Source organism: Monodon monoceros, unplaced genomic scaffold (assembly GCF_005190385.1).
Source record: "Monodon monoceros isolate NGI ecotype Baffin Bay Population unplaced genomic scaffold, NGI_Narwhal_1 Super_Scaffold_6, whole genome shotgun sequence".
Classification (NCBI taxonomy): Eukaryota; Metazoa; Chordata; class Mammalia; order Artiodactyla; family Monodontidae; genus Monodon; species Monodon monoceros.
Genome location: NW_021703783.1, coordinates 98,605,132 through 98,619,421, shown reverse-complemented (window position 1 = coordinate 98,619,421; position 14,290 = coordinate 98,605,132).

The following is a 14,290-nucleotide window of genomic DNA, read 5'->3' as shown; positions in this document are numbered from 1 at the left end:
AGAACTCCAGTGAAAACACTGATGGGTTCATAAAACTCCTAACAAAAGATAAAAGATCAAGAATTTTTTCCATGGAACTGAATAAACTGATGAGAATGAGTATAATTTTTATGACTTTTTATTTTAAACATTGCCGGTTCTTCTATGTTTTGCTCTTCCAGGTTTAAGGAAACATGTTCTCTTAAGCTACCTATGACTTGCAACAATTTGATAAAGTGTAACTTTGTAAACAAAGATGAAACATGTATCTTTTTCTTCCTACCTGATCCCTCCAGACTTCAGAAATTCTTAGCGAGTTCTCTTATTTTCATAACAATATAATTATTTGCATAAGTTCACTAAGAATCTGTTCTCCTCATAACAGGACACGTTGGAAATATCAGTTATATTACCAAGGCTTTGACTGGAATGTCTTATTTGAGAGAGACATGCATAGACTCAGATATGACCAGACAGCTTTAAGGAACTAAGATTGACTTTATGGAGCCAATAAAGATCCTTGAGAAAACAGCCTGGGACCTTGCTTACAGAGTTCCCAGTGGCCTAAACATGTGAGTAAGGAAAGTCACTTCCTGGCAGGTGCGGAAACCACAAGATATTTTATGGACCTCCGGAAGAGTTCACCCAAATCTATAAGTATTGTAGGCAAAGTCCAATGGTAAGTTCCTGGCTTGGCTTTCCTGGCCTCTAGAGGCCTTTGAAAATTCAAGCTGAGGTTTCTTGTGAAAAGTTCCAGCAAAGCATATTTAAAAGAGCCTATACGATCAACTGTTATTCTTGATACACTTATGTAAATAATCCAGGCAAATTCATTAAAACCAGTCTTATTTTGAAAACAAATTAATATGAATTTGGCTATCTTTGGTAGAAATGAGGGTGACTTTAGAGTGACAAATTTTTTCCATAATATACCTTTGTGGATATTAGAATCTAGCATTATTATTTGTCTCTGAGCTTTTGGCATTTACCCGATAAACTGGACTAGATCCTGAATTCTTCTAGTTTCCTCCTATATCTAGCTATGACTCTCCAAACTAGCATTTCCGGTTTTAGTCCCATCCTTTTGACTTGGAATCATTGAGAACTACGACTGCCCTTTCTCCAAAGCCATGCAAGCTAAAGTTGGACAACTTGACATAAACTTCAGAGAAATCACTGTAACTGCTAATGTATTGACAATCTTCATGCCTGTTGCTATATGATCTACTCAGAAAGTTTACCTAAATACCCGATGACATCATCAGAGACATTTCAAACTACAAAAGGTGCTTCAATCCTGACATCTAGATATTTTCAGCTGGCTCCCCTCTGGATTTGGTGCTTTATTGCCATCCAAGTTGCAATTCATTATACTAATCATTGTTCTTATTTATTCTCTTTGTTGTTTTTAAACCACTTGCACTTCTTCTCTCTCCCTGCTGTACTCTAAAGTCCTCCACCAGAATAATGATAACTTGGCATCTGGAGATTGTTGACCACACCTATAAGATTCCTTCTAATGAAGAGACATAAATTTCTCCTTTTTAGAATGCCACTTAAGACTCACTTCCTAGATGGTTCCTTGTTGCTCAAATGTGCCCATAAACTCTGAAAGCACACCTCTCCCTAAATCACCTCTTTCCCTCCTCCATGGGACATGAATCTCTGGGAATGAGCCTTCCCAGCACCAAGAAATTCAATGCCAAGGCCAAATAACTACATGGTTGATCATCAGTGCTTTCCAAAGAAAGATCTTGATCAAAAGGAGGAAGGGCTTCCCTGCTGGCACAGTGGTTGAGAGTCTGCCTGCCGATGCAAGGGACACGGGTTCGTGCCCTGGTCCGGGAAGATCCCACATGCCGCGGAGCTGCTGGACCCGTGAGCCATGGCCGCTGAGCCTGCGCGTCCGGAGCCTGTGCTCTGCAACGGGAGAGGCCACAGCAGTGAGAGGCCCGTGTACCGCAAAAAAAAAAAAAAAAAAAAAGAAAGAAAGGAGGAAATGTGAAAGGAAAATCAAACTGGAGTCAGTATTGCTAAGAGGGTTCTCTAAAAGGGAGCCAGGAGGCCACTGAGGACGTGTGACTTATGCACATCTTAGCCTGGCTGGAATCTGATTTTTGACCACTTTTTGTCCTCATAATCGCATCCAGAACATCTGCCAGAAACTCAAGATACTTATTGAACCCTCACCCTACAACTATTTGTGACCGCCATCCCTTAAGGGTAAATATTTCCTTTCTCGCATCAGAGCACAGCCTCATGGCTTTTGGCTTTATAAACTCTTGACCCTTTCTCTTCCCTGAAACATTCTTTCAGTTTTACCCAAATGTGTGTCCCCTGAATTGCAATTCTAAAGGCATCAAATAAAGTATTTTCTTATTTTCAACCTTCTGTGTTTTTTTAAACTGGCACTCACTCCCCAATTTAACAAATTCAGAAAGTTCTAGTAGAGTGGTGATCATGTATATTGGTGAGATTGTGTCAGCCCCAGCCTCAACCCCTTTTCCACCGAATCTTAGTGATTGTGGTAACAATCAGAGTCATTTAAAATAGTGTTGACTAATTTGCATGTTTCTTTAGGGAGAGGAGAATTCAAATCCATGAGGGATATTCTTATTGGCCTTCTGTTATCTTTCTCTAGCCAGGCGAAGGGGTTGGAGTGATGTGAATGGCAGACATGAACTGAGTGCTGTCCTGTTGGTTAGGTCGACATCAGGCCCTGGGCATGCAGTTGCTGACAAAGGAAGGAAAGCCTGCCTTGTCACATGGTTCTTCTCTTCAACCTTACAAGACAGGAAGCAGTGGAGGGACATTGAAAGCATTTTAAGACAAAAATATTTGGATTCGATTATACTATATCCTGCTCAGTTGGCATCTGCAAATGAAGTCAAGGAAAAAATAAGTCTCAGATATGCAAAAGCTTTGAAAATATAGCAACCATGTACCCTGTCTGGACAAATCACCTCACAATGCATTTTAGTCAATTGTAAAATGAGTTCAAAAAAAAAAGTTAACCAGGAGTAGAGGCGCTATGGTGTAAAAGAGATAACAGTGAACCCTGAAACCATTTAAGCATAAGATTCATACGTGCTGTACACCCAGCTCAAGTTACATATTGTTAATAATTCTTAAAATAGAATCTATGTAGAGAAAATGTTTAAAAATCAATGAGTTTTGTTTAATTCCAGAATTTAGCAGTAAAACCTGAAAGTTTGGAAATTGAACTCTGGAAGAAATTAAGAGTGAAGATTTCTGGATCTTACAAAGGTGGAAGGGCCACTAAGAAACTTAGTAGACACTGATAACTAGACAAGAGTTCTAACTCTGTAAGAGTTAGAAACAGCATTAAAATTGACCAGTCGAAGAATTGGCATTGTACAGATGCCTTCAAAATCACTGTTCTCAAAGAGAAAGAACATATGACAAAGATAAAACGAAGACAGCAGTAAGAAAAGTAGAGATTAGAAGCACAAAATTCAATGGTATAAAAATCAGACGGTGCAGAAACTTTAAAGGGATTACATTTATTACTCAAGGGTGACTGGAACAAAACCAAAGCCTGTTTACACATTATCTAACAGGAGTCCTGTCTAAAGCAAAGAGGTTTGGAAAGATTAAAAGTGAAAGAATAGACAGATACCTACCAAGCAAACAAAGCACAGGAGACAACAATAACCTAAGATAAAGTATGAGTCAAAAAGTAAAAAACTAAACACGACAAAGTGGGTGATGTTTATTAAGTGTTCATTTTGACACAATGAGATGACAGTTATGAACCTTTATGTGCCAAATAACACAGAATCAAAGCAGATAAAGAAAAATCAGATTGAAATATGAAGAGAACATGTCAGACACCCAACAACAGCTGAATAAAATTCTTCTATTCTTTGACAGATCAAGTAAGCAAAAAAGTAAATGGGGTATGTAAGTTCTAATTATTATAAATAATACAATGTATATAATAGTTATTATGAAATGCAATACACTGTCTCTATAGAATAATGCTTATTTCAACTTTTATGTGACATAAGATTAGACCATACTTAAAATTCAAACTAAACCTCTCTGACTTACAGAAAGCAGAAATTGCATAAGGTGCCTATTTTGTGATCATAAACATCAACATTCATAATCCAACAGTTATTAAACAAATATTTACAGAGTGCCTTCTATGTTCAAGGCTTTGTTCAAGGTACTGGGATAAAACAATGACAAAAACAGGTAAAATTCCTGTCCATATGTTTGCATTTTAATAGAGACAGATGCAAAATGACCATATTCTTTTATATTCTCTTTCTTCTGGCTTGAGATCCAGCTGTTCCTTGAAAGCACCACCATCGCTGGCTCTCCGTCACTCTGAGACTATTCAGCCTACACACCTGGGCCTCAGCCCTGGGATTTGGGCAAGTCTCTTTTTACACTTTTGCTGTGCACAAGCTTATTTTTCAAATTCCTAGCTTCTTTAAAGTGTGTGTCATTCCATTAGGTGCCCAGCCTGTGTGGACACCATCTGAGGTCCAGTCCGTCCCAGTGTTTATGGCATATGCTGGACCCTGCCTTTCCACCTTGATCTCCATGTCCGCCATCCCCCATGATAACAGCATCCACAGGGAGCATCTCTCTGCTCTCTCAGTTAATCAGTTTCCTGATTCCTGGTCATCTCTTCCTTTGCCCCATCCTCTCCCATGTCAGATCTTAGGCAATCTCATCTCCAGAACTGCAAGAGCATCTTACCCAAGGATCACCTCTCTCTCCAGCATCCTTATTCTAGTGCCCCACTTCACCAGTCTTCACTGTCACATTCAAGTTCGTGTCATTTTGATGTTGAATTAATTGCACCACCAACCACTTTTTGAAGACCCACCACCCCCCTTATGTCTTGGCTTCACACTTTGCTCACATTAGGCCCATCATTCTAAATCCTCTTCTTAATTTCAGCTCCCTTGCCTCTCATTTCCTCTGACATACTGACCCCCTTTCTCCACCCACTCTGCGCCTCACCCAGTCTGCTGAACCTAGTGACAGTAAAACACTGAACCACGGTTGCAGGACTTATTTAAATGCTCCATCAAGTTGGTTGGCAAAATTGCCCAGCAATCCCAACCCATTTTGTAAAACGCTAATTTCTCCTTTTTGCAAGTTAAGTATTTAATGCCTTCTCCCACCTCTGCAGTCCATACTCGTCATATGCCTCACTGAGAAAATGAGAGCTGCCTCCTCCTTTTGCTCCCAAATCCACCAATTCCTACTCCTGTGCTCATCTTTCTACCCTCCCTTTTTATGTCCTAAGGAGTGCGCCCATGTTTATCAGAGACTCAGTCTTTTGCTGTCTCCCCCGGCCTTCTCAGGGATAAAATTGCTCATTTGCAGTGCCCTTTGCCTTTGAAATCAGTACATTTTCCCCTACATGTGGGCCCTGGTAGGTATACCATCTTACAAAAATAAAGTATAAACACAACTTCTCTTGGCTTCGTATTTCCATCTAGCTACTACCTCATTGTTCATCTTTTCTTCCCAGCAGAAGGCCCTCATAAGTATCATCAGTATCACCAGCTTCACTGCTTCCCTTCATGTCCTGTCCTAAACTCACTTCCCTCTGGCTTCTGCCCTCTACACTCGCGACCCTGTCCTATCTCATGATCACCAGTGATTTCCCTGCTTTACATATGAATGTATTGAGTTGATTACTCTACCTTCTTGGCTTCTGAGACAACAGAAGCTCCTGGCAGTCATCTCTTCCCAGTGGTTGCTCCCTCTCAGCTGAGGCTACAAGCCCTGGAGAGCTTTAAGACTCAGCCCCAGCCCATTTCCTAGAGGACCCCATTCAGTCCTGTGACTATGAATACCATCTATCCACTGATGACTCCCTAAACTCTACTCTTGGCCAGTAGGCTCCAGGATTAGTAAATCTAACTGCCTTTTTGACATTGGATGTCTAATGTCATCTCAGATTTATTATGTCCAAAGCTGAACTCTGCATTTCCCTCCTATAGGGTCTCAGTGCCTCTGTGAATCACCCCACCTTTATAAATGGCATGACAGTCCAGTTGTTCCAGTACAAAGGTATAAATCCTGGATTCCTCACATTCTTACACCTCCAGCACCCCACCCCTCACCAACACAACCAGTATCAGCAGATCCTGGCACCCTTTCCTCCAAAAATATCTGAAGTCACTTCCCTTCTTTCCAGGCCGACTGCCATCATCTGGTCCAAGCTATCATCCTCTCCCAGATGAACAAATGCTATAGCCTCCCAAGTAACATCTCTCCTTCCACTCTTGGGCGTAGACCTCTGGTGAAGAAAGAACAATGGCAGTAGTGAGGCCTGTTACCTAGCACGGTACCTCAAAATGATGCACTGAGATCATCAGTCCCGTGTCCTTAGTGTGGCTAATGAAGACAAGAAGAAACCTGGCTGCCCAGTTTAATCTAAGATGAGGCAGGCTTGTAGCAAACTGGGCCAATTGAGATTGGCCTAAAGTCAAAGAGGAACATGAGTAGGAAGTGAGAAAACTTCACTGGAATTTAATGCTATTTAGATTGTGTTTCCAGTGCCAGAAAAGAGCTGGCTTCAAGATGGAGCAGAGAGCAATTTTTACCAAATAAATGATGGGAATGTCATCCCCTGAGACATTTAAAAATCTCCTTGGCATCTGGTTTTAATCGTGCTATCTGTTCACCATCATGCCCAAGATGGCATTTCTCCGGATTCTAGGATATAGTGCCTATTCTACCATTCAACAACATTTGCTAAGTGCTGATACTGTAACACGTACTATACAAGGTACTTGGCAAAACAAAATTGGGTTAACGATGTGCTGACAGTATACGCACTTAGTAGACTTTGTGCCCGTGCATTTTACTTTAAAAGAGAAAAAGTAAACTGAGTCTTAGTAGAGTCATCAAATACTAGATTTGAAAACATCTTCAGAGTGTCCTGCCTTGACCAGGATTCCTCTCCTGGGACCTCCAGCATCAGAGTGTGCCCTCCACGAGGACAGTCACTGCCATCTCCTCCCCGACCAGCCAGCACCCTCTGCCATTCCTCTATCAGGCTGGCAGGAGGGCTTGTTAGATATAAAAGCAAGCGGGGTGGTGAGCAGGCATCAGGCACCAGCCTTGAACCTCTGGGCTGCAGAGCCACAGAATCCCTGCTTGGGAGACACTATAGGTATAACAGCAGGAAGGAAATGTAACTCTTGCCATGGTCTCCCTGAAACTGCAGCCAGCACTGTCAAAGAGGACTCCACAGTGGGCATTTTTCCTGCAAGATGATCTCACAGAGAAAAAGAAAAGTATCTGAGACAGCACAAAGAGGGGAGGAGAAAGCTTTGTGTTTGGGCAATTTGAGCCACAGGACTCAGTCATGAAAATAAAGGTTCAGAAACTTCTAGCAATTGAAAAAAAATGTTTAGCTTTACTTATAATTTTCCAAACTTATTTGACGGTAGATTTTCCCCACATAGATCCTCTTCTAGCCTCTCTCTTATGATTTCCACCTGATGTGCTTGTAAGACAACCTTGAAATTTACTTGCATAAAAACCAAATGGAGAAAGCAATCGTGGAAGTAAAGTATAAGGGGAAATTTTAGCAGGACATTCCTAATTGAGATAGAAGAGGTTTGCAACTATTTCATCAGTTACAAACAGTGCACCCTTGGTTGGACTTGGGGAGAGGTTTGACTCAGACCATGGTCTGGGTCTTATGCCTGAGTGAGGAGTCTTGCAAGGAGGAGATGGAGAACTTTCTGCCACTTGGAATTCACACCCAGTAGGCAGAGAACTTGACATGCAGATCGCTTGCTGGGACAGAGCCAGCCTACATGAGAGGAGAGAGAGCAGGAGGGACACTTGGGAGATGAGATGCGTGCTGAGCCAGGCACAGGGGTGGGAGCTTGCGTGAGCTCCATTTCCTGAAACCTGTATCAACCACACAGCAAACTTCATGCCTGTTAGCTGATCCTCATGACAGCCCTGTGAAGTCCAGGAGTTATTACCCTTAACTTAGAGACCAGGAGTTCAGGGTCAGACAGGGCTAGTAACATCTCCAATTCACACAGGAAACTGAGGAGGCATGAGCTGCCTGACTCCTAGCCAGGTCTCTCTTCCGCATCATGCTACCTTCAGAAAGTGGCCAAGGTGGGAGAGGGTGAGGCAACAAGACAAGGACAAGGCTCTGGGAACAGGGTAGGGACTGAATGTGCCATATGTCTGCAGGAGAGATGTGGCAGCTCCTGCAATTCACCTGATCCTGATGCCACCCAGGGTCTGGGGCAGTGGGGAGGAGAAAAAGGACCAACAGAGGCAGGCAGGCTGGGAAAACCAGAGGTGGGCACCATGGCTATTTCCAGAACATCCAAGGACTGTGGGACAGTGTCAAAAGATATAACATATACATGTAATTGGGATACTAAAAGGAGAAGAAAGAGGTATGCAAGCAGAAAATATATATGTGCGTGTATCTCTATCTATCTATCTGTCTATCTATATCTATATCTATCTATCTCTCTATATACATATATAGCTAAGAACTTTCCAAAATTAATGACTGATTCCAAACCACAGATTTGAGATGCTCACTGAACAGTAAGCAGGATTTAAAGAAGAAAAAAATAATACACTTAGGGATACTGCATTCATATTTTATTCAAACACAACGAAAATCTTGAAAGAAGCCAGTGGAAAACATAACACCTTACCTATATAGGAATAAGGATACAAATTCAGTAGACGTCTTATCTGCAACCACGCAAGCAGGGAGACGGTGCAGTGAAATATATAAGAAGTTAATTTTTAAAATCCAGACTTCTATATTCAATGAAATTATCCTTTAAAAGGGAAGAATAAGGACTTTTTAAGATAAAAACTGAAGGAATTCACCACCAGAAGACTTGCCTATCAATGTTTAAAGAAGTTCTTCAGGAAGAAGGAAGATAACATAAGTCAGAAACTCAGACCATAACGAAAGGAAAAATGTTAGAGAAGCGATAAATGTAGGTAAGACAAAATATTTAATTTTCTTTATTCTTAATTGATTGAAAAGGTAACTGTTCAAAGTAATAATAGTAACAATTTATTGGGTGATTACAGTGTATGTATAAGTGAATGACAAAAAGGAACAGGAGAATTGAGAATATTCAGTTATAAGGTACCTGCCTCACACATGTGACCACATAGTATTATTTCAAGGAGGACTTACACAGAGAAGACTAAAAGAGTAACATAGAATGAGTGCAATTAACAGAAAACTCTTACAAACAGGACAGATATTATATTTTAAATGTCACTTTAAATATGAATGGTCTAAATACAGCAATTAAAATACAGAGAGTGTTAGAGTGGATTAAAAAAAAAAAATAAAGAAGACCCAAGTATATGTTATCAACAAGAGACCCATTTTACATATAATGAGTCAGCTAGGTTAAAAGTAATTAGAAGAAATATGGAATAGCTGAATTAATTTCAGGCAGCTGACTTCTGGAAATATGAGAAAAATTATCAGGAATAAAGAGAGAGAATGATAAAGGAGTCAATTCTTCAAGAAGACATAACAATCTTAAAAGTGTATGTACCTAACACCAGACTGTCAAAATTCATCAGGTAAAAAGTTAAAAGAAGAAATGGACAAATCCTCTATTACCTTGGAAGAATCCAACACCCATCTGTCAGTAACGGAGAGATCAAGAAGGCAGAAAGTCATTAAAGGTATGGTTGACCTGAACAGGACTATCAGTCAACTGGATCTGATTGACATTTGTAGAATTCTTCATGCAACGACAGCAGAATACACATGCTTCCCAAGTTCAGATTAGACACTCACCGTGATAGACCACATTCTGGGCCATAAACACACCTTAAAGATTTAAAAGACTAGGAATCAGACAAAATCTGTTCGCAGGTTTGGAATTAAACTAGAAATTACTAATAGAAAGATAGATGGAAGAATCTGAAATATTAGGAGATTAAATAATACACTTCTAAATAACACATGGGTAAAAGAAGAAATCTTAAGAGACATTTTTTAGAAACTAAAGTAAATAAAAATCAGAATACAACTCATCAAAATTTTAAAAATAGGATTAAATGCATATCTTAGAGTCTAAGAAAGATCTAAAATCAATCATCTATGATCTCACATTAAGAAACTAGAGAGGGCTTCCCTGGTGGTGCAGTGGTCGAGAGTCCGCCTGCCGATGCAGGGGACGTGGGTTCGTGTCCCAGTCCGGGAAGATCCCACATGCTGCAGAGCGGCTGGGCCCATGAGCCATGGCCGCTGAGCCTGCGCGTCCGGAGCCTGTGCTCCGCAATGGGAGAGGCCACAACAGTGAGAGGCCCGCGTACCGCAAAAAAAAAAAAAAAAAAGAAACTAGAGAAAGAAGGGCAATTTAAGCCTAAAGCAAAAACAAGACAAATTATAATAAAACAGAGCAGAAATCAATGAAATTAAAATCAGGAAAACAATAGAAAAAAATCAACAAAATTATAAGTTAGTTCATTGAAAAGATCAACAAAAATCATAAATCTCTAATCAGTCCAACTGAGAAAGAGATAAGACACAAATTACAAATATAATACATAAAACTAATTACTGGTCAGAACGTAAAGTGGTGTGGCCACTTTGGAAGACAGTTTAGAAGTTAACACAAAGCTAAACAACATTGTTTTATCAGGTGATCCAGTAAATGTATTCGTAGTTGTTTAATCAACTGATATGGATATTTATGTCTGTGAAAAGAAAAACATTCATGCAAATATTTATAGCAGCTTTATCACCTAAAACTGGAAGCAAACAATATAGTCTTCAGTAGATAAATAGGTAAACAAAATGTGATTGGTCTATTCAATAAAATATTATTCAGCAATAAAGAGAAATTATCTATCAAACCACAAAAAGACATGGAAAATTGTAAATGCATATTGCTAAGTGAAAGAAGTCAGTCTGAAAAGTGTCCATACTATATGATTCCAATTATGGAACATTTTGGTAAAGGTAAAACTATAGAGAAAGTAAATATATCAACGTTGGCCATGTGTCAGGGAATAAAGGTGAGGATTGAACAGGTGAAGCACTGGGTATTCTTTTAGGACAGTGAAACTAGTCTGTATTATATGGTGATGGTCGAGACATGCATTTTTCATGGAGGCTGGAATAACCCATGTGGAAATGTAGTAGGGTTAGAATGACCAGGATGAAATTTTGTTTAGCTTAATACAGATACAAACTGTTACATATAGAAATATGTATAGATATGTGTATACATATGGATTAGTATACACACATATATTCCTTGATCTATCAGAAGCAACAGCACCTCAGTAGCAGTGAGGACACCTACATCCAAATATTGGTTTCTAAATAGGTTTCTCCATGAAAGGAACCAGGGTTTCTTGGAGAAATGGCAGATGCAAGGATTGGGGCAGGAAATATATAAGATGTACTTGAAACTCCTTGCAGTACCACAAAGAAGGAAGTGCTAAACGCACACATGCACACACATACAATGATGGGAGTACGTTACAGAAACAAAAGAGCCAACTAAAATAGCTCCCAATGGTCAAATCTGGAACATTGGAACATCTGGAACAACAAGATAAATAAAGTATCAAATAGTAATGCAACATGTAAAACAAATATCCATGTGTCTGTACTGATATAAATGATTGGATGGATCAAAACATGGAGAAGAAGAGATGACTATCCATGCAGAATAATCTCAAATAATTTATGTCTATATTCCATAATTTATGTAGATATGTGTAACTTCATACTCCTTAAGTGCAGGCTGCATACAATGACTTCCTACCAAAGATGATAGTATGGAAAGTTGGGCAAGAGTAGCTTTCTAGAAACTTGGCAAATCCACCCCACCCATGTGATCAAAGTCAACATCACCAACGATACCATGTAGCCTTGATAGAATGTGATGAAAATGGCACTTCACCTCTTTGGTCTTTCTTCCAAAGCCCATAACCCCAGTCCACTTATATAAAATCATCAGATACATCCCCACTGAGGGACATTCTATTGTACAATACACTGACCCGTACTCCTCAAAACTGTCAAGATTATCAAAATCAAGGAAAGTTGAGAAACTCTCACAGCCCAGAGAAGCCTGGGGAGACAGGACAACTAGGTGTGATGCTCTGGATGTGGTCCTGCAACAGAAAAAGGACATTAGGTAAAAGCTAAGGAGAGCCGAATAAATATAGACTTAGGTAATAGTAACATATTAATATTGGTTTACTAGTTTGAACAATTGATAATAGGAGAGACTGGCTGTGGGGTATCTGGGGACTTTCTATGCTATCTTCACAGGTTTGTTTTATTTCTGGTAAATCTAAAACTGTTCTAAAATAGTTTATTTTTTAAATGATATAGTAATAATTCTAGAAAAACATTTTTAAAGGGAATCAAATAAAGAACAAACTGTATTCTGTGAAAATAAAATCCTTCAAATCTAACAATATTAGTAGTCTGTAGTTTCAAGAAAGATATCAACATATTTTTCAATCATCAGAAAATGGGAAATTGGAGCATTATTTCAGGTGGGAGGATGTAGAGGAAAAGGAACCCTTGTGTACTCTTGGTGGGAAGGTAAATTGGTGCAGCCACTGTGGAAAACTGTATGGAGGTTCCTTAAAAATTAAAAATAGAACTACCATATGATCCAGCAATTCCACTTCTGGGTATATATCCAAAGGAAATGAAATTAGTACCTTAAAGAGATATCTGCACTCCCACGTTCATTGGGGCATTATTCTCAATAGCCAAGACATGGAAGCAGCCAAAATGTGTCTGTCGATGGATGACTGGATAAATAAGATGTGATATAGATAGATGATAGATAGATAGATAGATAGATAGATAGATAGATAGATAGATAGATAGAGGGAGATATAGATAGATAGAAAGATACAGATAGATGATAGATAGATAGATAATAGATGATAGATAGGTGATATAGATAGATATAGAAAGATGTGATACATATACATGCATATATATATATATGATGGAATATTATTTTAGCCTCAATAAATAAAGAAATCTTGCCAACATGCAACAACACGGAGGAACCTTGAACCTGCAGGACATTATGGTAAGTGAAATAAGCCAGACAGAAAAAGACGAGTATCGTGTGATCTCACTTACATGTGGAACGTAAAGACATTGAACTCACAGAAACAGAGTAGAACTGTGGTCGCCAGAGGCTGGGGGTGGGGGAAATGGGGAGATGTTTGTCTAAAGGTACAAAGTTGCAAGTATGCAGGACGAATAGGTTTGGAGATGTGGTGGGTGTACAGCATGGTCACTATTGTTAACAATACCGTATTGTACAGCGTACTGGAAATTTGCTAAGAGGGTAGGTCTTAAGTGTCCTCACCATCACCCCTGCCCTGCCACATACATGTAACTATGCAACGGGCATGTTAATTAGATTGATTGTGGTAATCATTTCACAATGTATGTATATCAAAACATGCTGCATACCTTAAATATATACAATTTTTATTTGCCAATAACTTATACCTCAATAAAGTTGGAAAAAATTTTAAATAAGAAATACATTATTTTAGAGATTAATATTTGAATTTGATTGGCTTAGGCTTTGATAATACTCTTACAATAAATTAATTTTTAAATGATATTGTTATCCTCATGCTGTAAAGACCATATTGATCTAGGTCGAGGGGAAGGAGATGGAAAGGAACCTAAAATAGCCAGCATTTCTTAAGACTATGTTAAAAAACTAAAACAAATCTATGTTCTGATTTGGAGTAAAACTTGCTTCACCGCTCAGATAATTATACAGTTATTTTGAAGCCCTATTCTGAATCATTTATCCCCCAAATAAACAAGATATATTAGTCTGTGTTATTGTTATACTAAAAAATCTATTACATTATAGTATGTAGTTATACTAAAATGACTAAAGATATTTATAAAATTGTAATCTTTAGCTCCAGCAGTGTAACTGGTAAAATGTTCCTCATAAGAATTATGAAGATTCTCTCTGTAACTTGCACAGTCCAAAAATTATAGGACTAGGTACTTGGAAATTAACCTGAAATTTGATTTCAGCCTCATAAGGTCGAGGGCAAGAAGGTATGTCATTAAAGCAAAGAAATCAATTTATGGGTAATAATAAAAGAATCATGACAAAAAAGACTGCTTGCCCATTTCACATATGCACAAACTGTGTCCAAGCCCAGCAGCCGCTAAGGGCAGGCGGCTCAGAAACCAGGCCTTCTGCCATTTGGCAGGACAAGGGTGGTGTGTCAGGAAGACCAGGAGAGGAGCAGGGTTGAG